The 27,245-nt window shown below is 40.7% G+C and overlaps 1 gene segment (V, D, J or C); it reads left to right on the forward strand.

Moving 5' to 3' along the window:
• Window positions 1-3,435: 3,435 nt before the first annotated feature.
• Window positions 3,436-27,219, forward strand: LOC311605721 (T-cell receptor gamma chain C region 5/10-13-like). The segment is given in 8 exons: window positions 3,436-3,674; window positions 3,771-4,084; window positions 10,422-10,476; window positions 15,898-16,227; window positions 19,126-19,173; window positions 23,511-23,564; window positions 24,883-24,927; window positions 26,678-27,219.
• Window positions 27,220-27,245: the final 26 nt, after the last annotated feature.

The raw sequence follows: 27,245 nt of genomic DNA on the forward strand, positions 1-27,245 counted from the left end.
CTCCCAGTGCAGTGCCCACCCACCACCTTCACAACCCTACCCCCACGCCCCCACCGCCACCACCAGCACAGGACCAGGAGGAGAGGGAAACAGAGACAGAACAGCCACTCACACAGGCATGTCACATAAGGGTCTTGTCATCTCCAGATCAGCTGGCATCTCTGGAGTCACCCACAAGACTAGGTTGGCTCATTCATCTAGTCCTTGGGAAGAAGTCTGCAGTACAGCGGGATTTTCTGCTCCACACTTGAGATTCCTTTAAAACAAAACAAAACAACTCAGCCACAGAGACATGCTTGCACAGGCCTGTAGTCCTTACTTCTTAGGGGACTGAAGGCAGTGGAGGAATTTTAACCATAGAGTTCAAGACTGTCATGCCCAGGCCTCAGAGTGAGACTCTAAAAAGAGAAAAGAAAGTAAGTGAAAAGTCAAGCAGGATGGTGACTGATGAGGTCTGAGAGGAAGTCCTCTTAACAGATATGCAGAGCTTTAAGCAGGGTCTGTCCAGCACCCTGCAGTAAGCAGTTCTGAGAACGAGACACAAGCACCCTATAGAGATGAGGATTCATTCTAAGGATCAGAAGAAGGCCTTGAATGTGGTTTGTCTCAGGCATTTATTGTTAAAAAGGAGTGTGAGGAACTCAACGCAAAGTGTGAGACTGGCATTGCGCTTGGCATCTGTGGTCCACGGTGGGTTGTAGAAGGCAGGACTGTGGGAAAAAGAAAGCAACCCATTGCTTGACATTTTAAACATATATTTTAAGTGTTTCATTTTCTCTTATTGATGATAAAAGTAATGCAAGGGATTAAATGACATCATTAAAAACTCCTGATTTGTCTGTCAGCTGCTACTATGTGGCAATTCTATGTCATATTCTGGTGTCATTCAATGATGTCAGCCTCTTAATGATACTAAAAGTTCAAGTGTCGACAAGGTACACATGCTGAAATCAAAGCTTACATAAGTTAGTCAACAATCTCTAAAGTAAAGAAATATTGACGATTTCCCCCTCATTCTTCATTCATTAAGTTTCTATATAGATTATTTAAAAGTCTATACTGCTTCTCACAGTGAGTTAATCAATGAAAGAGTAGAAGAAGCCACATTTGCAAATACCACAAGTGCACACTGTGTGCCTGTGTATATGTGCATAATAGCAAATGATCCTATCCCTTCTTTTTCACTACTCCCAATTTCACTACGTAAACCATAAATCTCTTGTTTTTAAGAAGTTTTCAGATTACTAACATGAATTACATGTGTAACATGTATGTGTTAAGGGTGTAACATATATGCATTGCAAAATTAAGTATGTGTTTTTGTAATCAACACATAGTAGTTGTATATAGTAATATCTGTAGGGTAAAGTGGGACATTTATCTTATTTTGAGACAGCGTCTTATATAGTCCCACTAGCCTGGAAGTTGATATTTATCCAAGGATGACACTGAACTTTTGATGCCTTTACATCTACTTCTCAAGTTCTGGGATGACACGATTGCTACCACATTCTTACGTGGAACTGAGGAACAAACCCAGAGCTAGGCTGGCGCTCTAGTCTGCTGTACAACATTAGACAATATTCCCACTGCCTAACTGCACCCTGGGCTTTCAACCACGCTGTCCCCATCCGTTTCTCCTCAACACTCGAGGCTTTATCAATCATTATTTTATTCTCTACATCTCTGACACCAGTTTTCTAGTATCCACAAATAAATGCGATACAAACGCCCTCTTATAGCAGGAATTAAGATAAGTAACATACATGTGTCTCTCTGTGCCTCGCTTTTTCATGTGATACAATATTGTTCTTTATTACCTTTATTGTTACAAATGATGCTATTTGTTCCTTTTTTATAATTGAATAATATTTCATTGTCTGAATGCCTGTGTGCACACACACACAGACACATACATACACACAGACACAGACACACACAGAGACACATACACACAGACACACACACATACATACACAGACACAGACACACACAGACACACACAGACACAGACACACACACAGACACATACATACACACACAGAGACACATACACACACAGACACACACACAGACACATACATACACACACAGACACATACACACACAGACACATACATACACACACAGACACATACATACACAGACACAGACACATACATACACACACAGACACACATACAGACACACACAGAGACATACACACAGACACATACATACACACATAAACATACACACACACACACACACACACACAGCACATCACATTTTCTTTATCCATTCATCCATAGTTAGAAAATAAAATTAGCTCATATCTTGCCTCATAGGAATAGTGCTTCAAAAACTATGCAGAATCAAATATCAGTTTGACTAGATGATTTCTATTCCTTTGGCGCATGTGCACAATGTGTGTGTGGGGGGTGAAGAGATTCTATTTATACCCATAAATATGTAGAGGAAATTTTGAAGAAAATATATATGGCTGGTAGCTTCACTGACTTTTTCAGCTTACTCATACATTCATTAGCAGATTTTTGTTTATAAGAATCATCTTATGTAAGAGTTCTGTGTCACTGAGTGTGTTGTTTCGCTTCTTTTTTCCATGGTCTCCATCTGCCAAATGGAGAAGAACACAGTACCCACTTCATAGAGTCATGGATAGAGTTAAGTCAAGTCTTGTAGTGAAGCTTGTCAAGTGCCCGAGAAACCCCCAATGCCTATGAAACTCTAAGGTTAATCTTAAAGCTAGCAGTGAATGTTAATCATGGCTGTCTCAAGCTGTCTCTAGCTAATATCCACTCCAGACTCCAAGACCCAAGAGGACAAGACACATTGGTTTTGTTGTTGTTGTTTTGGGGTTTTTTGTTTTTTGTTTTTTATTTGTTTTATTTTTGAGACAGGGTCTCTCTGTGTTAACTTTAGCTGTCCTGGACTCTCTTTGTAGACCAAGCTGACCTTGAACTCACATTGATCTTCCTGCCTCTGCCTCCTGAATGCTAGGATTAAAGGCACATAGCACCATGGAGACAACACTTTGTGTGGATTGCCTTGCTCCATACCTGGCCACAGTTTCAATTCAGATTCTTTCTTCGAATTTCCTATATTCCTGTAGTCACAATCTACTGTATGGCTTTGCTGTTGGTAAAAGAAAACACAAAATACCTTTTTGATTGTGAACAGAGTGTCAACCGAATATGGCATCTGAGGGTTTTTTTCTCCTAGTTTAGAACATCACAGTAAACCTTCATATTTGGATCTTGAGTCAACAGCAAATCCCAAAACCAGACAGAGTAGAGCAATGTCTTTTGCTCTTTGTAGCCTCCAGGTAACATACAAACAGTACAGTGAAGGAAGGGCTGGGCCACTGCCTCTGCTCTGTACCCAGATAAAGACAGGCAGACAGAGGACGTTGTCTGTAGACCTTTACCTCACGTGTACATCTGACCCAGTGCTGTGGGGCAGGAAACCCCAGAACTGCTCAGAACGTCAGCAGGTCGTGACCAGCCCTGGGGGACCCACTGACCCTGCATTTTCCTGAGACACTAGGACAGCTCCACCCTCCTGCTGGTGACCTGAGACTCCAGCATCCGGTCCACTCCCTGCCTCCTCGTGGAGCAGCCTGGCCGCTGGGATGCTGCTCCTGACATTGTTCACCTTCTCCTGCCTCTGGGTTTGTAAGTCCACATTTCCGTGCGCAGAGGGCGGTGGAGTCATCCTCTTTTCCACTCGTTGCTTTGTTCGTTCATGAGAATTCTTCTCTTTGCTTGCAGCTGGACTCGGGCAGCTGGAGCAAACTGAACAATCAGTCACCAGGGCAACAGATGGGAGCGCCCAAATAACCTGTAAGGTTTCTCTCCCAGAGTTTAACAGATTATATATACATTGGTACCGGCATAAACCAAACCAACCGTTTGAGCATCTAATATATGTCAATACAAACTATAATCAACGCTACTTAGAAGGGAGGACCAAGAAAATTGAAGCAAGTAAAAATGTTCAAACTTCTACTTCTGTCCTGAAAGTAAATTTTTTGAAGAAAGAAGATGAAGCCACCTACTACTGTGCAGTCTGGATATCGCACAACGTTAGAGTGTCTAGACCAGCCTGCATAAGAACCATCCCCCATCTGTCTGCACCCACATCCTTCTTGGCAGGCACAGCCACTCGCTGCTCAGATGAGGGGCCACCCGAGACTTCTTTCCCCACAGCGCTCTTGGCGGGGGGCAGGGGGACAACCAGGCAACATCATGGGTTTAATTCCCCTAGTGAGGTCCTAGGTCCTGTGGAATATCAGTGCCAGGATAGCCCCGCACTATTGCCTGCATAGTTAGGGTATCTCAAAGCTATTCAAAGGAGGTTGGGGAGCTTGCAACATGATCATGTCTTTTATTAATTCTCTGAACAGAGGTTTGCAGTAACTGAACAGTAGAAGTAAGTCAGGAGAGGGCTAAGAGTGAGGAGAAATGCGCTTCCCTTGGGGCTATTTCCTGCTACAGTTTCCCAGTTCTTTCCGGTCATGGAGAGTTTCAGGGGTTGGAAGATCTGTCTTTATTTACGATTTATAGTTTATAGTGAGTCTTATAAGTCAAAACTAAGTTCACTGGGAGGTATTAGAGACCAGAGAATATTTCTTGGGAGGTGATTCAATGTGCTAAACCTTGGTCTGTGCTCTGGGCTCATGGCTGGGACAAAGCTAGCTCTTCTCCTGTACTTCACTGATCTGCAAAGAAAATAATGAATTCAGAGCAAGAGCCTCATGACAGCCAGTGGGTCACAGAGTAAAAAACAAAAAGACATGTAGAGTCGGTGGACTGGCTAGGAAGGAAGAAGGATTAGGATGAGATGAATTAGAGAGGATGGAGTTGTTAGTGAGACCAAAATGTGTCATATGCATGCAAGTTCCCCTCAACTATCTTTAACCACTTAATGATTTTTAATTGTCCTTGTTTGTGTGTGACAAGCATCTTTATGCCTAACAGATAAATCCCTTTGGAATATGTTAACAGGACACTAGCTGCCACCAACTCAAAGGCTAAACATTCTATGAGATGTTACCTGACACCTATGGTAGAGATTTCCCCGCATTGCTACAATCCACTTACCTACTTGATAGTCTCACTGAAATATTTGAAAAGAATCTTGGATTCATGACTTCTTTTCATTTACTACAAAGACATTATTAAACTGTTTCTATATTGAGACATGGCATTTATGATAAAATCAATCCATGTTCCTGGGAAACGAGCACCTATATTTCTCTCAGATATCCAACTCTCTCTTAATCCCATTTGAATGAGAGCTGTGTTCTGCAGTGATCCTGTAAGTAGTTTATAAGGGGAATATGTTGTGCTGATCACATTTGGGAGGCCAGAGCGAGAACAGCATGAGATTGAGGGCAGCCTGGGCAGCACAGTGAGGCGCTGCTCCAACAGGGGAAGGGAGGGGCAGGCAGAGATTGAAAGGCGGAGAGAGACGGAGAGACAAGCCAGGAGAAGAGAACCTGAAGAAGGTTATATGTGTATGTGTATATATACACATACGTCTGTTTGTCTGTGTGTATATTCTTAATATCATTAGCACTAATAGTAGAGGTAACATAACATGGGCCTCTCCATAGTTTAGATAAATTTTCTTCTATGCTTTATATTAAGATGTTTCCATGTCTTTTCCTTGGAATTCTCCTCCATCTTCTATCCCTTAATTTGCAGATGTGATCTTTCCACTCTGCCCCAAAGGGTTCCATTGTTGCACTCATATGCTTCCTAGGAATTATGATTTCCCTGACTGAGTGATGCAACTTCTCTACCTTGTCTTCAAGCCCTGATACCCTACTGCCCACATGATTATCCTATTGCTGAAACTTTCCACTTAGCCTTTGATTTGACTTATTGAATTTTTTTTGCTTTATGTATTCAAGAATTATTTTAGCTTGAATTGTCTTCCACATCTCTATGGCTTTGCTCAATTCTACTTTCATAATCTGAATTGTCTTCATTTGTTGGTGCTCTCTTAGAATTCATACAGGAGTTTATTGTTATTCTCTTTGAGTCCATAGAGGAGTTAACTTATGTCCTCTTTGAAAATATTTATATTTCTTGGAAAGATATTTATAACTTGAAAACCCCTTCTTCTGGAGTTTTGTCTAAATTACTCTCACTAGGGACTGCATGTTTGGTAATTTTGGAGGAGACATACTCTTGGCTTTTCATGTTGCTCATATTTTGAGATTGGACTTTCACACCTGAAAGTAATTTGCTGGTTCCATTTTTGGTACGAGTTTCTGGCCCACCCTCACTGACTGAGTGTGTGGCTCTCTGCCTCCTGTTCCCTTGACTTAGTTGGCTTTATATCAGCTAGATGATGCTGGACGTTGAGGCATTGAGGCACTCCATGTTGGTTTATGAGTGGGGAAGCTATACTGACACCAGCACAGCTGGGAGGTGTATGACCTCTGACCTCACTAGTTGGTGTTCTGCTTGAGCTGGCATGGATGGAAGAGGGTGCAGCAGTTCTCAAGGTTGTTTCCTCTACAATTTAGGGAGCAATCAGGGTCCTATGGCAGTGGTGCTTGGTAGTACCAGAGATTGGTAGTGTCATCTCCTACATGATAAGAGGGCAAGCATTCTGGTGGGTCCTGTATATGGCACTGGAATTTGGGATGCCAAGAGTTAGATATGTGCAATTTCTTTTTTATCTTTCCCTATTCGTGAATGCTTACAAATGAATCTTTGGTACATATCCATTCCCTAACAATCTCTGAATGGCTTTAGTTAAATTGTGTATCTTATATTTGTTTTCATAATTTGCAATGGAAAATAGATAATATTAACCTTAATGAACTATTTAAAGGCATCAGCAAATAATGCACACTAAGTTTTGTAATACCTATACTCATCCATCATTCAATAATTGAGGCACTGGACTGATGACATGGATTATTAGTTCATATTAGTGTATGTGATTGTTTAGAAAACTAAAAATATAGGACAGAATAAAATATAGAGGTTTGTTTTTTATTTTATTTAATTAATTTATTCAGACTACAACTAAATTGTTATCCCATTATTGCATCCTCCCATATCTTCCTCTCTCCTGCTTTTATCCTATTCCCCTCCCCAAGTCTATGACTTAGGGGGACCTCCTCCCCCACTTCATGGTCATAGGCAATCAAGTCTCATCTTGGTAGCCTGCTTATTTTTTCTTTGAATGCCCTCAGGGTGCCCCTCCAAGGGGAGATCATCAAATATGGTGCACTAGAGTACATATCAGAGTTAGCCCCTGCTCTCCACTTAACTGTGGTGAATGTCCTGTCCATTGGCTAGATCACAGTAGGGCTTCAGTGTTTACTACTTGTATTGTCTCTTGGTTAGTGCAGTAGCTTCAACAGACACCCCTAGGCCCTGATCCACCCATTAAAATGTTCTTCTTGTAGGTTTCTAAGATCCTGTTGATCCTTCTATTTCCCAATCTCCTATATTTCTCTTACCAAGAGTCCCAGTGTGATATCCTCACATCTAACTCAATCTCCTGGTAAGTAAAGATTTTCATGGGACATGCCTCTTGGGCTAATGCCCAATTATAAGTGAGTATATACCATCTGGTTTTTTTCTGCTTCTGGGTTAACACACTCAGTAGGATTGTTTTTAGTTCTATCCATTTGTCCACAAATTTTGGGATTTCATTGTTTTTTTTATAGCTGAGTAGTATTCCATAGTGTAAATGTACCACAATTTCTTTATCCATTCTTAAACTGAGGCATATTTAGATTGTTTCCAGGTTCTGGCTGTTATGAATAAGGCTGCTATGAACATGGTTGAGCATATATCCCTGTTGTGTGACGCAGTATGTTCAGGATATATTCCAAGGAATGGAATAGCTGAGTCTTGAGGAAGCCCTATTCCCAGTTTTCTGAGAAAGTACCACATACATTGCCAAAGTGGTTGTAAAAGTTTGCATTCTTGCCAGCAATGAAGGAGTGTTTCCCTTTCTCCACATCCTTGCCAGCATCCTTGAATTTTTGATCTTAGCCATTCTGATGGGTGTAAGATGGAATCTCAGAGTTGTTTTGATTTGCATTTCTCTGATGACTAAAGACATTGAGCATTTCTTTAAGTGTTTCTCAGCCATTCAATATTACTCTGTTGAGAATTCTCTGCAAATAGGGATAATTTCACTTCTTGGGTTTGTAAGCTGACTTTGCTCCCTTCTTCATTTCCATTATTTCTTTGTTTGGAGGCAACTGGGAATAAAAATGATTTGAAAGTTTCTAATTTCTCTTCCCTGTTTTTCAGATAGAGACTCCAAAGTGAGGATTTCTGAGGATCAGCTGTCCTTTCTCCAAAGAACAAACAAGATGGTGCATATAAATTTCAAGGTCTCTGGGTGTCCCATTCAGAACACCATTACGCACTGATACCAACTGAAAGAAGGAGAGGCCCCTGCAACAAACCCTCTAGGACTCAGTCAAGACTTACAAATCAGACAAGCCCCACTCTCACTTGGAAAGAGACAAGAACAACGGTGCCTTTAACCTGTTCATCAACAGTGTTGTCACATCAGATGAAGCCACCTACTACTGTGCCTGCTGGGATCTCCCAGTGCCTTAGCATCTGAAAGGAACCTTCCTGTCCTGGCTCCTCAGCTGCATTCATTGTCCGCAAACCACCCAAAGCCCTCAGTGCTCTCTCATGCATAGGTTCACAGGTATTTGCACTGAGCAGGTCCTTAGGACTATTGAGCTCAAAGCTGTCACTGCAAATGGGGAAGGTGAAATCCAGAGAGGGAATGGACCTTGTGCCTTACAAAGGTGGCTGCACTTGTATTTCAGTCTCAGTGCCTCTTTTATGATCAGTGCTAAGCCAAGCTCCTTTTAATGAAGTTTTTGAATAGCTCTGATTCTCAACTTGGCACAAGTCAGAATCACCTGGAGAGTGTGAAGGGAGAATTGCCATTGGACTGTGTGTCACTTGTAAACTCACAATGATACCACTGTGTGAAAGTGTATGATTCCTCTCTCTTGAATGTGTCAATAGTGTAAATATAATGTATTGCTAATATATATGTATTGCCAATACACACACACACACACACACACACACACACACACACACACACATATATAAAACAGCTTATATTGCTGAAGAAATCAGGCTGCTCATCACTCTCATAGACATCTCCAACTAGTTAGGGACCAGATCTGATTAAAAGACAGCAACATTTCTGGAAATGAACTGATGTGAACTCAATGCACAAACTATTATTTTGTCTCAAAATGCCAACTGAGTGGTGGCTTAGCAGCAAGGCTGTTTTCCATTTTTCCAGAAGTCCCAGATTTGGTTCCCACAACACACAAAGCTCACAGCTGCCTGTTCACTCCAGTTCATTGGATTCGCGTTCTCGTCTGTGGTCTGTGGGTCCTGAGCATGCATGAGCTATACATACATGCACACAGGCAAAACACTCACGTACAGAAAACTAAAATTTTAACATTTACACTGAAAACCATATCCAGGATATAATTTTCCTTTACAGTCTGGGCTGGTGCCTGTGAGTGGGCTGTGGATGGTCAGCTGTTCTGATCACCAACAGTCCTCCATCCTCAGGCACAGAGTCCGTGTCTGTTCATGTAACGTAAGCCTGAACCGAAGGGTCACGGGGAGGAGGCAGGCCTGGCAGATCTTCTTCTGGCCATCCCTTTCCTCCTGTTGAGGTGAGTGTCAGGAGTTCACTGAAACACCTTCAGGAGCCTGTCTCTCCCTCCAGCTCCCCAGATTTTCAGCACACTGGATTTTAGTTTCCTTATTCTAGTTTAAATAAGTAATTTTTAATTCTATGGGAGATACAACTGTATAGTTTTATTTTCTGATACACAAGAAAATCGGAAGTCATTGAAGAAGACATTTGTCCTTATCATTGCCACCCTGATGGTGACTCATGATGGCAAGCAGTCATGTGTCCTCATTAGGCTTGGCTCCCATCCTTAAACTTGGTTGGGGTGGTACATTTCAACAGCTATTGCTAGAAAGCCTTCTCCCTTAAGCGACCTCCAAATTACTGAAGGAGTGGTTTTGGTATTTCTGAGAACAACAAATCTGAGCATCTGGGAATTAACAAAAAGAGACTTCATTCTCAGAATTTGTTTCCTGGTAACTTAGAAAGGTAGTTGGTTTGTGGCTTATTTTTTTTTTTCTCTCTCTCTCTCTGCTTTTATCTTTCCCACTGTCTGTTGATACTTTTCAGTCATTGCCATCTTAGAAAAGGGAAGATTTTATGGAATCAGTTTACAAGAAAACTTATAAACTATGGGATTAAACAAAACTTGGCAAAGGAACCCAGGTCAGCTTTCTAAGGCAGGGTTCCGAAATGGTACTGGAGCTTGAGAGGCGTCACGTTTTTGTAGAAGCTCTGAACAATGTGAAAAGTCATCGTGGACCAAGATATTTGGAGATGGAACAAAGCTCCGAGTGATTCCCTCAGGTAAGGAAGGCATTGTAGTGCTATCTAGGTAGTGCACAACTGATTAGGTCTTTTTTTCTTATTTTTAGAATAAAATTATAATCAACCATATCTGACCACAACTTCACAGTTATGAGTTACTGGGTGTAGAAATAAAGCTACCTTGTAAGCAATTCATTCCTTCCTTGTCAGTCAGCAAACTGAAATCCTGCATTTACAGAGCACAGATGAGGGGAAAGTTAGAATCTTATGAAGACTCAGTGTTTATGCTAGTCATAAATATTAATATTACAGCAGGTTACTTTTTGTCGAAGGTTTTTTAAGCGGAACCCTTCCAATTAGAATTTTATTAATTTCTTCTCTACATATGGGGGACATTACATTATGTTCCTTTCTTCAGAAAACTGCGAAATCTCTACTCCTGGTTATGGTTACATACCTAAGTACAGCGAGGTAACTCATTCTCACAGCAAACTCTAAGGGTGGCAACACAGCCCTCTTATTTGCCTGACGGCTTCGGGTAGTGTGAGAACAAACAGCATGCATGGCGCTGAGACACTTGTGCTGCTTAAAGAAGGCCCAGTTTAGTGCCATGTGCCTGTTCCGGAAGGGTTGGAGTTCCAGTCTGAGAAAAGAGTCTTCATGGCTCCGCATCTGCATTTAATCACCTCCGCTGTCAGCTCGTGAGCAGCTCTTGCTCAGAATGTGAGCGATAAAAAGCGTAGACAAGACCCAGACTCCGCTCTACAGAGCTTCCTGTCCTGGGACTCTATGTCCTAGATGCTGTGATTAGGCCTCACAAGGCCTTGGGGTGCAGATTCCACAAAGTCCAGAGGCCCTAGGCTCGGAGAATCCTTTTCATTCTTTATTTGTGTAGTAACTATTGCTCTCAAAATCCAAATTAGGGTGAGCATTTCACATGCAACGCTGCGTAAAATCTGGTGGGTGCCAGCATTTTGGATGAGTGGTCAGAAAAAAGAAATTAGAGATTGTGGTCACAACTTATGTGATTAAAAAGAAAAATAACATTGGAAACCATTTTGAAGGCTAGACATTATGTTAAGGAGCATGTGCACGGGCTCTGGCTACTCTGCATCACCGTACTTAGGTTCATATCTTTTCACGCAGGGAAACACTGGAGCTGAGGGGCTTGGTGTCCCGAGTTACAGAGCACACAGTGGTGGACAGTTTCATGCATTCCAGTGTCACAAGCCCGTCTTGTTTTAAGTTCAGAATAGTTCCTGCTTCGCAGCTTGGCTTTTTACCTGAATGCTTTTGTTAACTACTTGATTACAAACCTTCACAATTTGTATAATTACATGGAGTGCCATGTAAATGAATGCTTCTGTTGTTCAGCCACACTTACCTCTTTCTCCTCAGGGGGTGTGGGGGGAAGACAGGGGAGGCCACTGTGAGTTAAATGAGCAGGGCATGGCTCTTTGGTTACTTCTGTCATGTGACCGGACAGTATGACATGACTCACTTTCATTTCTGTATTGGCATCAAATTTGCTGGGAATATTGAAGATTCTAAAAGGCAGGTTGTACTAAATGGCACTCCTTGGTTTCATAACTCACAGCTGCCCGGACTCCATAGATATAGCCACAGGTTGGCAGGTTCTGGTGATGAGTGAGGAATGAAAAGTCAGTGCTCTGGAAACTGTCAGGGAATGCTCAAGTCAAAAAAGAAAAAGATTTTCAAAGCAAGGAGCAGCTTACAAGGTCATCATTAACCACTCACATGTGTGGTTGGGAATTACGGCTCAGGGGTAGAATTCTTGACCAGTATTCCAGAAACTACGCCTACCTCCCTGCCCCCAACCCAGAGAAAAACATGCATTCATTCTGTGAAATGACTCATCTTTCTTCAGTTGGAGTCGGATATGAGTTAGAAGTCATGTTACATGCTATAATCAATCTAGATGCCACTCATTTCATTTATCTGAATCACCACATGTCCATAAATATTATTTAATATATATTTACTAGATGTTCAAATACATGAGTACTGATATAGGCTCATCTTGACTATATTTGCATTGCTTTGTTTTACATAACTTAGGTTTTTGAGAATCTCACTAGAACTTTATTTGCACCATGTCTGCTCCCCCCTCTCCTCTCGCTAACACCTCTAATGTCTCCTCCAAACTCCCTCCTAAGTTTATGGCTTCTTATTGTTTAATAAGAATTTTATTATTATATACATCATTTATTTTATTTTATGCATTATACATTATATGTTATATAAATATATTAGAATTAATAAACACTCATATATAATGAATTTATAGATACAATAGATACAATAATGTTGCCAGTGTGTGTGTATATGCTTAGGGCAGACCACTTGGAATTAGTTAACCCATCAGACACTCATGCCTCAAGAAGTCTGACTCTCTCTCTCTCTCTCTCTCTCTCTCTCTCTCTCTCAGTGGCCATGAATTGCCTGTAGTTTTTCATCTAGGAGAGGACCCTTGAGAGATTTCTCCCATCCAAATTGGCATATTAACTAGTGACACTTTTTTTTTCAGTTTTGTTTAGGCAATTATATTCTTTTTTTTTCTTTTTCTTTTTTCTTTTTCGAGACAGGGTTTCTCTATGTTACGTTGGCTGTCCTGGACTCACTTTGTAGACCAGGCTGACTTCGAACTCACAGCAATCCACCTGTCTCTGCCTCCTGAGTGCTGAGATTAAAGGTGTGTGCCACCACCATGTGGCCTTCAAGGAATCAGCCCACTAAAAAGCAATACAAGTCAGGAAGGGAAACAAAAAGGAGATGAAGTTATCAACACCTAGCAAGAGACATTACAGCTTTATGCTTGAAGGAAAAAGAAAACAGAATGAAACACATACTTTTTTATTATTTTTTAAAAAAGAAACAAATTGTATTTTGAAATAAGGTGTTTTCTATAACAAATTTAAGAAAATACCTCATTGCATGAGACCTTGAAAAGAAAAACAGAGCACAGAGCACAGAGCAATCACCAGCCTCAGCATCCACTGAGAGTCTTATGAAGTGAATCCGTGACACAGACACTGCATCAGTGCTGTGAGCCTGTAAATAGTTAGTGCCATGCAGATTGGGATCCCGCAGAAGATAGGCTATAGAATTTGGCACTTGGGAACCTATGATGGCAGTGCAGCATGGATGTCTACTGTTCCTCTACTCAACATGCATGAAGAGATTTAGGAATGATCTGTCTGAAATCAGTTTGCAGCTGCTCTTTCTGGGAAAAGATAGGATTCCCGTGTGCCATGCTGCCAACCTGGAACAGATCGGTTCTTCAGGATAATGGAAGTGAAGTGTTTCCATGCATTGGCAGACACCAGGCTGCAGCCAGGCGGGGCTCTCTTGCTTGCCTTAACATGCACCTGAGGTAGATGATGCCACTGAAGGTGGAGTATGAAAGGCACGTTTCCTGAGATCACAATGCTGAGAATGCCATCACAGTCAGAGCAGAGCAGAATGCTAATGGAGGACAGAGGAACTTCAGTTTGCTCGTATTTGCCATGAATCTAACTGAGAGCGAGTACATAGCTCCCAGGAGCACCTGCCAGGCTTGGTGCAATGCAAGTAAAATGCCCTGCTGGGGCTATCCCAGAACACAAATGTCTCTGGTGGTGACGATGGTGAAAGAAACAGTGACCTCTTGTATATCTGTGAGATTGTCATCAAGTGATTCTCCGAACACCATTTCACTTTGGCTTCTATTGCTGGTAGAGAGTTGAATGAAATAAAGAGCTGAAATCTCTAAGGCCACTTGCTTTGCTCAGTGACAGAGTGTGTTATACAATTATGTTGTCTACAGAACCTGGAGAATCAGAAACTCTAAAGGAGAGGGTGTGTCTGTGTGTGTGTGTGTGTGTGTGTGTGTGTGTGTGTGTGTGTGTGTGTGTGTGTGTGTGTGTAGTCACTGTGGGGTTCTTAGGACAAGAACAACACTTGTCAGGTTGGGACCAGTGATACTTCTGAGGTTAGAGGGACGGTAAAAGATGATCATACTGGGAAACAGTAAGAGTACTGAGGAGATGTTAATACAATGGAGACTGATGTACTAATATTACATGGAGTTTTAATACAAGTAATTTTATCAAAAGAGAACAGGAACATTGTACAAATAACATAATAGGATTTAGCTTTATGAACATGTGAATTACAAAGTGCACATATATAAAGTATATAATGCTGATAATGTAATAAACTTATGTGACCCTAAATGAAAGCTTATTTGGACATATAAACAGCATAGCATATAATATTGACAAATTTTACGAAATGCATAGAGTTTAAACTTGGACGTGAGAGATGAATCAAGTCTCTTTCTTTCTTTTTGAATCAAGTGTCTCTTAAATCAGATAAATTCACATTAAAACAAGTTTGAGAAACACATTTCTATTTCATCTTAGTGATGCTTCAATTGTTTCTTTGGAGACAGGGTCTCTCTGTGTAGCCTTTGCTGTCTTATACTCTCTATGTATGCCAGGCTGGCCTTGAACTCACAGAGATCCACGGGCCTCTGCCTCCCTGAGTGCTGAAATTAAAGGCTTCTACCACCACACCTGGCTGATGCTTCAACTTTAAATGAAACAAAAATAAGTTCTTTTTTTAAGCAAAACAAAAATGCTAGAGTGGGTACCTTGAAAGATTAATATAAACACATTAATTCTTTTGAATAGAAGTTGTGGATGTGTTCTTGTTTACCTCAAATTCGAGAGACTGCAATTCATCTGGAAAGGAAGCTTTTCCACTGCAGCCCCCACGCCTAGTGTGGACAGAGGCTGAGATGGGGTGGTGTGGAACAATAGAGAAAGAGCAGGAACTGCAGACCTGGGCAGAGATCCGTGGGCACAGGCAAGGGATCCACAGAGGGCGCCTAGTGCACGTGGGAGGAGATGGCCACCAACACAGGCAACCACCATGTGACACCTCGTCTGTGACACAATGTCAAAGGCGCACATTTGAGAATCAGCTAAGTCCTGGGTGGGCTAATTGAATTACAAACGCATGGGAGAGCACTTATCCCGTGGACAGTGTGAGGGAGACAACTGGTGAGAAGACCAGCTGTCAGGAAGTCCATGTCCTTGTCCTCGAGGAGAGCATGCAGGCTTCCCCTGTACTCCGCCATCCATCCTGAAAATGTGCTCTAGTCTGAGAAAACACAGAAGATGTAGTGAATAATCCATGCGGGCCTGTGGAGCAGCCAAGTCCAGGTTTCAGTCAGGCTCCTCCAGTTAGCAGCTGACCCCGGCAAGTCATGGGAAAATCTCTATCATTTGTATAGTTTTTAAAACGGGGATGATAGTAAGTTGTGTGGCCTGCGGTGGGTGGAAGTCTACAGTGGGCATGGCTAACTCAGTCGTGATTTGTCTCCTTAGCACTGTGCACCAGACCATGTAAATCCATTGGATATCTGAGTCTTTTTACATTTACATCTTCCTACAGGCAAGCACCTTGATTCAGACAGTTCCCCGAAGCCGACCATCTTTCTTCCTTCTCTTGCTGAGACAAATCTCCATAAGGCTGGGACATACCTCTGTCTCCTTGAGAAATTCTTCCCTGATGTCATAAGTGTATACTGGAAGGAGAAGGGTGGCGATAAGATTCTGGAATCTCAGGAGGGAAACACCGTGAAGACTAGGGACACATACACGAAGTTCAGCTGGCTGACTGTGCCGGAAGAGTCAATGGATAAAGAGCATAAATGTATTGTCAAGCATGAGAACAATGAGAACGGAGTGGACCAAGAGATTCTGTTTCCTCCCATAGATAAAGGTATGTATGTATAAGTTAATATAAATAGAACTTTCCAGAAAACATATGTGAAAGGGAATAATCTTGTTGTTATAGTGTGCATTCACAAAACTGAAATGTGAATCTCTCTTCAGTCTTATTACATATATTGTTCTGTCCCAGAGAATGTTACAGGTGGGAACAAAATAGCAGAAGATTGGCTATTAATTTAGTAGGCCTCAGTTGCACTATGTAAAATATGAAGATCATATCATAGTTTAAAGAATTGATTGAATGAAAAACATACATGATGGCTGAAGAGATGGCTCAGAGGTTAAGGGAACCGACTGCTCCTCCGGAGGTCCTTAGTTCAATTCCCAGCAACCACATGATGGCTCACAACCATCTATAATGTGATCTGATGCCCCGTCTAGCCTGCAGGTGTACATGCAGGCAGAGCACTGTATACATAATAAATAAATATTTTTTAAAAAGGAAAAACATACCTGAAAACATCTAGTGACTCAGTTAGCATAAAAGGCTGAAATGCTGTTGCTACTTTTGCTGACTTTTCTTGATTTAGACATAAGAACTATATACATCTTTCAGAAATGTTCTACCAAGTAAATTAAACAAAACCACCCAATTCCATTTCAATGAATGCCATTTTGTCTACAGTAAGTTTTTAAGTGAGAAGATGGTGCTTTCACAATACAATTACATGTCTACTACCACCACCATCACCACCAGCAACAACAACAGCAACAGTAACTGCAAAATAGAACTATTTGGCCACTGAAGATGCACTTCTTTTTTATTTTATTTTATGTGGTACTGTTACATAGCAATCATAATTGAAGTTTGGGCGAGGCTAATGTATGCAACACATTTCTGTTTTCCATGGTGAATGGATTTCTTACCATTGGTAAGTGTAGCCACTTGGGTAGACATTTGCTGTGTCACCTCTATGTCAGACCTGAGTGCAATGTAGATGAATAATTTGGGACAAGTTAGTATCCCAATGGCTACAGTGGAGAGTCTATGTTCTGTTTCTAATCATTTAGAATCATGCATTATTCCAATACCATGTCCTAGACACTTCTACACAGCTAAGCAGAGGACTGAGTGAGCAGACTGGGGGTGTGCCAGTATTTGGTTCAGTGTGTGGGCGTGTGCCTATCCTGAGTGGAAAGTACACATTGGGCCCCAGAGAGACAGAGACAAAGAATCCTTTTATTTCTCTGCCATGTGGTTTACAATCCCTTTTGATCTAGTGGAGAAACAAACAAATGACAAAACATGAGGATATGTTTGCCATTTGCTCATCAGATATCCTCAGTAAGTCTTTGTCCTCTGGAATACTTTGTTTCAGCAGTACCCAATGATGTCTGTAAAGTTGCCTGTCTTTACCTATGGCTGTCTTAGAGAGAAATCAATTAACAATAATGAAGGAAGTTGTTTGTTACAGCATAGCAAATCATCACAAGACAGCCCCATATTTTAATTCCAGCTCAAAGAGATAGAGGCAAGACAAATACACAAAGCATGAAGCCAATATAACCATTTTATTAACTATTTTATTAGTTTAATTATGTTCTTACCTTTCTAGTGGTTGAAGACAATATAAGAGGACAGTAAAACTCTTGCTGGGAGACCTTCTAGTTATTAACATTTACTTACAATGAACACTGAAACAAGTCTTTGTTACTTGCGTCTCATGTCAGGAAAGTGATCAAGGGCATTTCTTGTAACAACATTTAACAAAAAATCTTCTGATAGGGCCTCAGGAAAACTCCTCATTCTGTATGTTTTGTCTTGATAAAAGCTTCAAAGTCATACATGAAATAGAACTTAATAATGTGATTATGAAATGGCATGAAGCTGATCTCTAAGACTGCAATTCCCGTTGGCTGAGGGAGTTTAGAAATACAAAGATTATATTATTACTAACTATTCTTTGTACCCCAATCAGTTCATGCTGACAGTGATTTTCATTTATCTTTTAGATAAAAAAAAGTACCTGAAAGGACAAAACATAGATTTTTAGAGCCATTAAGGAAATATCTTGAAAATACTTAGGAATCAAACATGACTGCATATACATTTTCATTAAACATATGTCTATGTGGGTATTATATATATGCATATATAGTTCAAATCCATTTTTATGCACACAGAGCTTGTTCTTCAATAAAATTCCATAGTGGACAGAAATTCATGCCTTTGGGAACACACTTAACTGAAGAATATGCTCAAAGAACAGATGTCTGCTTTTCAAACATATTTAAAATAATTAAGCACCACATTTTTTTTTGCTTTAAAATACTCACAATTGTCTCTCTCTCATCTCAAATTTTATACAGAAAACTAGGATTGTCTGATAACTTGGGTTATCTCTGAGAAATAACTGCACCAAGGAATAACTGGATTTTAATAGGCTTTTTTTTTCTTAAGACAAGGTCTTACTCTGAAGCCTTGTTTGGCCTGGAACTCACTATATAGACCAGGCTTGCTTTTTATAGTGTGGCACGCCAAGTCATGCATGTGCAGGCCCGCGGGTCAGCTGACATTCTGTTTTGTTTTTCATTGAGCATGCATGTATACGTCTTCTCTTCTGTAGCAGAAGCTTCTCTAGGACCTAGGAGTACACAGGAAAAGTGGGTGTGGCTAGAAAGTGTTGGGCATTTCCAGTGAGGCTGTGATAAAGTGTAATCTTTGTGAACTTCCCCATATGTGAATGCCGCCTACTAAATTATATACAATGCAGCTAATATCTCTGGATTTAAGAGACTCATGTTTTAATGGGTTTCTTTCTATTGACATTAAATTTATATGCACATGTGTACAAATAGGTGTATAAATATGTCATACATACATGTACATGAACAGAAAAATCATAGCCACAGAGAGCTGACTGGTGTTTGCTTTCCTTCCCTTTAGTTGCCAACATCATTACTCCCACAGAAGCTGCTTTGAGAACTGAAAGTGGTAAGTTTTAGATTGCATTTTCTTCCTTCTTAGTCATCATAACTTTTGAGTCCATCTTGCTTTAGGTAGAAAAAGCAGAATGGCTGAATTTTGCTGGACAGAGAGAATACTGAGTGACATTTAGAGCTATAAGTCATTTCCTTGGCATCACATAAACACTGAAAATTAACAAATGGGAGGGTTCACTGACATGCTCTGAATGACTGCAGAGAATGTAGTCTGTCCATCCACCCATCCATGCATCCATGCAAGCATCCATCTATCCATCCCCCCAAACACCCACTACCCATCCATCCATCATTTAACTGCTAGAAAAAGTGTTATACCAAGTTACTCTAGTGTTGCTTTTAAACACTGATAACTACAATTTGAACCCTAAGTTTGATTCAGAGAACCAGACACTTAAAAAATGAACAGACAAACAACAAAAATCCTACAAAGGCTTGTATTGCCTGTCCCCAAAAAGTGACTGTAGAAGCATGCACAAGAATATACAGAAAGCAATATATTCTTTATAGAATAAGAGTTTACATACTTACAGCTTGGAATATAATAATACAGATCTTGAGGGCAAAGGGTTTCTCATCTAGAAGGAGAAGAGCAGTTGGCTTCTGCAGCAGTAGCCCATGTCCTGAATCTTCATACAACTCAGAACCCCCTGTTTTGGCTTAGGGTCCAAAACAGTGAGTTTCGTGACTCCGTTTTCGTGCCCGTGTGCCTTCCCTGGCTTTGCCCCTCTTTGCCCACGGTTAGTTAGCATCACTAGCCCTGCCTCCTCACTCCTACTGGCATCCACACTTCCTCTTCTAGACTCACACAACCTCTACAACACAGAGAAATCGCGCCACATCTGTCCTTGTATGTTTCATTCGTTTACAAGAGGATCTGCAGGTCCATTCATTAACACTCAGAGGATAATTTCTTCTTTTTAAATTATTTATTTATTTTTTTAATTCCTTTAGCTGAAACAGAATTACATGACTTCCCATCTGGCTTTATTTACTTCAGCCCCTCCAAATTTTGTCCCCTCAATATCTTCCAATGCCCCCAGATTCCAATAAAGACAGCCTCTTTCAGATTGCATACAATATGTTGTATGTACCAATATAAACACATAGAACTCTCTGAGTCTGTTTTTGTTGTGTGTGTGTATGTGGTTTCAAAGCTGACCACTCCGCACTGGAAAACTAGAAAGCACATTAATCCCTGGGAGGAGCTAATTCTCCTTCCTTCAGAAGCCAACAGCTGCCTGTGGATCTTTGCTAAGTGTGGGACTCCACCGAGGTCTTTTTTTTTTTCCTTTCCATGTTAGCATGTCCATTGATACTGCTATTGTTCCTGTCTTGTTTATGCAGCCATTTCCAGGACAGACTGTTTCAAAACAGACTTCCTGGTATGCTGGCTCTAAAATCTGTCTTCTCCGTCTTTTAGGACGTTCCCTAGTTGAAGATGCACTAACTGTGATGTTGGTGCAGATGTACACATAAGGGTTGGGCCCTCGTGATCTGTTGGTGTCTGCATTGTGTCCAGTTGTCAGTTTTTGTTTTAGTCTCCATTTGCTGTAAAAAAAACAAAACAAAACAAAACCAACAAACAAACAAACAAAAAACAGGTTCCTTTAATGATGGGGTGAGAGCTGCACCTACCTATGGGTATAAGGATAACATGCAGCAACATACATATATCAAATCTTCTCTGTTCATCCGCTGTTTGTGGGTATCTAGGCTAGTTCTACATCTTGGCTCTTGTGAATTGTACTACAACACGCTCTGATTTTTAAATCGCTCTTTGGTGTGTTAACTTAGCTCCCTTTGTATATACCCAGGAGTGGTCCAGCTGCATCATAAAGTAGTTTTTTTATTATTTTATTTTTGAGAAGATAACACAGTTTCTAATAATAGTTCATAAAATAGTTATTTTATCTTTAGGCAATGATTATTACTTCTGTCACATCTTCTCTAATAGTTGTCATTAGTTTTCTTAATGATTGCTGTTCTGACTGGGGTGAGATTGAATCTTAGTGCAGATTTAATTTGAATTTTCCTGATGGCTGAAGATTTTTATGTTTATTGGCTACTGGAATTAAGTCTTTTGAGAACTTTCTATTCAAAACATTTGACATTTTTTAATAGATTGGAAGAAGGTTGATTTAATCCCATCAGATATGTAGGTAGATGCTTTTCCAAGAATCTGTAGGCTTTCTCTTATTTTTTTTTATCATTTCCTTGCTATGTGTAAAAATTTCAATTTATACAATCCTACTTGTCAATTAAGCCTATTGCTGGGCTATTGGAGACCTATGCACAAAGCCCTACCTACCTATTTTCTCTACTATCAGTTTCAGCTTATAGATAGGAGAGACAGATATCACGTTATGCCTATTTGGAGAAGATTCCTCAACGACAAATACTTGAAACCAAGTAGGCAGACAACAATTGTTTAATCCTGATTTTCACTTTGTATAATTTACAAGCTAGTTGTCATATTTTCATGGGAGAATTGGACCATTTGCATTCCAGATTATTACTGGAGGGCTCTACTGGTTTCTATAATTTGTGCTGGTTGTATTTCTGCTTGAAGTAATGGTTCCTTCTTTTCTTTCTCTCCCACTTTCATTAGGAACTTTCTATGTTGCCGAGCTGTCTGCATATGGTTCTTCTTTGTATATGAAATTTCTTCTTTGCCGTTCTCTCTTGTTGATACTCTTTCTTCCTCTCTGCTGTGTCGTGTCGGATGTCATTTTACGCACAGCCTAAAAGTTCTTTTGTTTCTCCACTGATTTTCAAATACCATTTCCTGGATACAACTGCACATATCATGCGCAGATTCTTACATTCTGAAATTTATCACTCGGCTATTTCTTTGCCTTAAGGGTTCCTGCTGAGTGCTCTGAAATCCCAATATGTGTGCCTCTGCGGCTTGATATTTTTCTTTTGAAGCTCTTTGTGACTTCTTTCCATTATAGTTTTCACGTCTCGGCTCTAGTGTGCCATGCAGGGCTCTTCTCTGACTGTGTGTATTCTAAGTGCCTCTTTTGTTTGGATATTTATATCTTTCTCTGGTTTTGAAATGCTCAACTATAGTTTTATTGATTACATTTTTAGACCCATATTTAGTTTTTCCCATTTTAACTTAGCTATTTCTCATACCCTATGAATCTCTTGATTTTCTCTTGATCATTTACCAAAATTTATGAATTGTGGTCATGCTTATTTTTATAGATGTGTAAATGTCATATTTTATCAAACCTGCATTCTATTCCAAATATTTTTATTTTGATTGAAGAATATAAATGCTCCACAAGTTTGATGATATTTACAAAGTATTTCCCACATATCACATCTATTAAATCCACACTCTCCTGTATATGTTAATGCTCTCATTCACCATTGTGAGTTACATAAGCTCCTTTATATTTTATTTTTTAATCCGAAGTTAGAATATCTAGAATTTGACTCAATTTAGGGTTACAGGAAATTAAGCAAGATGTTGCTGGGGACACGCTTCTCCAGTTCCTGGTGTAGCCATGGTCACAGCCAGTACCTGGTGTAACTGTGATCACAGGCAGTTCCTGGTGTAGCTGTGATCATAGCCATTCCTGGTGTAGCCACGCTCATAGTCAGTTCCTGGTGTAGCCATGATCATAGCCAGTTCCTGGTGTAACTGTGATCACAGCCAGGTCCTGGTGTAACTGTGATCACAGCCAGTTCCTGGTGTACCTGTGATCCCAGCCAGTTTCTGGTGTAACTGTGATCACAGGCAGTTCCTGGTGTAGCCCTGATCACAGGATGCACAGTAGCTCTGATTAATGCTGACGTGCATGGCTACAAGCACCTCTCTGCCAGCAACCATATGAGTGGGACATTTGGGGACATGAGTGATTTACAAAGATGTGGCTGTTTAGATAGAAACTGGTCTAAGCCAGACCACCTCATAGTTCATACGATTCTGTTGTTGACTCTAAGGTCAGACACAGTCATTATGGGTGGAACATGACATATCAGTGCAGAAGTGTGAAAATCAGCCAACTTGAAATGTCTTCCGTTGACCATACCATTGTGGCAAATTGGGCATGGAGCTTAGATACAGAAGAAAAGCAGGCAACCTGGCATCTTGTGTTTTAGGAAATGACAACTGTTATATACTGAATAATCTCAGAGTGACTGCAATCATTCTGGGAATTATGAGCCTCATATATTTTAATATGGCTTCTCCTCTCTCTGTCAACATTTCACATGTATTTCACACACACATGCACACACACACATGTGCATACATACACACTTACTTTCAAATAATAAGCATGAGTAACTAATTGGCACTTTAATTTCTTTTAGCTTTCAAAACTATTCATGTTAACCCAAAAGAAAGTGTGTTGAGAAGTGAAAATGGTAAGTTTTAATGTATGTTTGTCTTTGCCGTGTAAGAAAGTTTTTTTCCTCTCTATTACCTCATCTTATGAACATCCTTAGATTAATCTTTAAAAACAAACAAAGAAAAGCAATGGCTAAATGTAGCAGAAGAGACTGAGTTGCATTTTAAAGCAATATCTTCCTCCATGTCACTATAGATTAAAAGAAATACAAGTTTCTCCCCTATTTGTCCATTATCAGAAAGATTTGTACTGGAATGCTCAGCCCTTGTAGTAAAAAAAAAAAAGCCATTTCTAGGAAAACTTAAGAATTAAGATGTGTGAAGTAAGTGTTGTGAGGCACGCCTGTAATCCTAGTGCTTGGGAGAGAGGGGCAGAAGGATCAAAAGTTCAAGAACAGCCTGGGATGGATGAGACTGGCTTTGTTAAAATGTGTCCGTGTGGGGTACGGGGATCAGAGAGAGTGTGCATGCAAGTTCGTGTGTATACACGCACGAGCCTGTGAAAGCTGGAGGAACACCTTGGGAGTGCAGCAGGTCTTTCATTGGCCTGGAGCCCACCAAGTAAGCTAGACTGCCTGGGCTAAGGGAGCCCCCTCTGTCCCTGATGACACAGCACAGTGGCTAGAGAATTTACCCAGGCTGAGCATTTTTACATGGATTAAACTGAGGATCAAACTCTGATTCTTATGTTTTCAAGACAAGCACTTTTACTAATAGATTTACTTTTCAACCAAAGACCCTGTCGTTAAAAAAAAAATAGTCATGTGGGGACTGGAGAGATGACTCAGAGGTTAGAGTGCTGGACGCTCTTCCAGAGGTCCTGAGTTCTATTCGCAGCAACCGCAGGGTGGCTCACAACCATCTATAATGAGATGTGGTGCCCTCTTCTGGTATGCAGGCAGAACACTCTATACACACCAAATAAATAAATAAAACCAGGTAATATTTTTGACTATATCTTTCAAGCCTAATTCTTTTCTCATACATGGAGACATTCAGAATTTAAGCCATTGAAATGTGACTATGAAATTAAATACAATGAATGTAAATCATTTAATACATTGACCAGCATAGCAATCATCGGTCAATAAGTGAAATCTCCCCACCTTTCTCTGTCTGTCTCTGTCTGTCTCTGTCTCTTTGTCTCTGTCTGTCTGTCTGTCTGTCTGTCTGTCTGTCTGTCTGTCTGTCTGTCTCTCTCTCTCTCTCTCTCTCTCTCTCTCTCTCTCTCTCACACACACACACACACACACACACACACACACACACACACACACACAGCATGCCAAATAATGGCCATGGTAACTCACTAGAACTTGTTCCGGTTTCTTCTAGCTAACAATACTACCGCTCTGGAAGCTTGCCTGGAAGAAAGCAGAGGTGCGTCTTACTATCAGTTTCCTTTTATCTTATTATTGAGAACATGATCTTAATCGTACTAACTCTTAACTTCACTGATTTAAGAAAAGCCATAATGGCTAGAATAGTGGTAGAGACTGAAAGATGCCACCATTTCACCAGTTGTTTCCTGGTTATGCCAACAATTGGTCTTTATACAGTATGAATTTGATTAGGCGTTATAGATTTTTAAAGCAGTTTTTGTTTTGTTTTGTTTTTAGGTATTAACCATCTTTTTCTAGCACCCACAGAGTCCATTTTAGATGAAAGGCCCTTGATCCAGGGTCTGTGTGTATATCTGGAAGAGTTCCCTTATTACTCCTCCCATACATTGTCATGGTTTCCTTTATTTCCCAGATGTAGACGGTGAGCTCATACTTAGTCCTCTTTACATGTCACGCATACAGGTCTGGGGTAACTCAGATCACCAAAAGGCAATGTGATTGCTCACTCAGTTTTACATTTTTCATCTAAGTCACAGAGTAAGCTGTGGTCTATGGTGCAATGCCAAATGCTGGATGAATTGGGGACATGGGCTCCAGGCTGCCCCAGATCAGACTAGGGCTCCAGGTCTTCTAGTGATCCACGTGTCCATATGTGCATGAGTGATTTCCATCCTGCAAGCAGAATAATTGCCCTAAATTCAGTTATTGAGATGGGTGCCAAGATGTCAGATGTCCACTGTAGTTACCATATTTAGAAGGCAGAGTGAAGGACTACTCTCTGGTCCTTTCTCTCAACATATGCAGCAAAAGGAGAGTCATGAATTGGCTTTAGGGCTGACTGCTCTGCCAGTTCCTCAATGCCAAGATCTGAGAATCTGAGGTACCACATGATGAATGGACCTGACCAAGGACAGAGTTAAAACAATTCATTACTGAGATCTCTTATCTCAAGGCTAGAAAGAAGCCATGGCCTTGACTCACTAAGTAGCTACTGTGGCTCTCCAATTCCACCACTGTATTAAGTGATGACATCACATGTCTCTTACAAAACTTCACTTACCCACTAGATCCCAAGGAGAGCCTTGAGATGCATAGGTGAATGCTTGGGGAAATTTGGATTGACAGGTTCCTTCAGGCTTTTCCTTAGTGCCCTCTCTATAATCTGCTGTGCTCCTGTTGGGTTTCCATAGCACTGCAGGCTTCCTGTATAATGCTGCAGATATTCTACACAGTATTTGTGCTTACATTTTTATGTCTAGATGACAGTTAGAGATATACAAAGAAAAATAGGTAACATTTCTTTAATGTCACTTCTGTACACAAAGACTTAGGCTGTAGTTTACTTAATACACATTGGGCAAACTATTTCTCTGGGCCCTCTGTTTGTAAATGGAAATAAAAGTTATTCCTCCACCAAAAGCTATAAATTTATTAGAAAAAGTGAAAGTTTCTTGTGCAAAGATGTCAGAATCATGTTTAGAATTTGCTTTGTATATGGTGGATATTATCTATTATATAGACACACTGGAAGTGACTTATCCCAATAAATCATCAAATGGATCCATCTATCCCAAGTGCAAGCTCTCTTTTCAATACTAGGATGATTATAAATGAATTTATCAAGGGCTGTTATTAGTCAGACTTCCAAGATGAGTCTTTTTGCTGGTTCTGGACAGAGTCGGTAGGTGTTGAGTTGTCATTCAATGTAGGTCGGCAGATTTTTAAAAATCGCCTCTGTGTGCTGTTCTGTCAAAAGAGCAGATGAAACTAACTCGAGGCTCTCTTAGATCTGCTGCAGCTTCAAGTCACCAGCACCTCTGTGTTCTACACCTACCTCATCCTGCTGGTCAAGAGTGTGGTCCACTTGGCCTTCGTTGTATTCTGTCTGTGCAGAAGAGCAGCTGGGCCTGGCGATGTTCCAAGTTCATAACGGATGATGAAACGGAAGGGTGATGTTGCTGTCATCCTGCTCTGCACCTCAGTATCTGCTGAGGCTCTAGCTGGGCTTGCTTGTTAGCTCTGGCTCCTCAAGGTCATATGTGTGTAATCTTATTTCATTACTGTGCAAATGCATTCAAAGCAGGGAGGAAACTGCTTAACTGCCCTCTACAACAGTAGCCCAAGGAAGCAGTCGGCCATCCTGACCCATCCTGTCTCAGCCCCTCCACAGCGCCGAGCATCTCAGGCTTAATGTGCAGACTGCAGCTTCTTGTTACCCCACTTCATGCCCTACAACCAGATAATGCCCCCAAAACCTCTACTTCCCATGTCCTGAAACCTTATTTGGAGTTTAATTTTGTGCTTTGATTTGCAAAACAAGAACAAAAAATCAGGCCTACTCTTGGTGTTCTGTGT

The sequence above is a fragment of the Acomys minous genome, assembly GCF_964271855.1.
Source record: "Acomys minous genome assembly, chromosome: 9".
NCBI classification, from domain to species: domain Eukaryota; kingdom Metazoa; phylum Chordata; class Mammalia; order Rodentia; family Muridae; genus Acomys; species Acomys minous.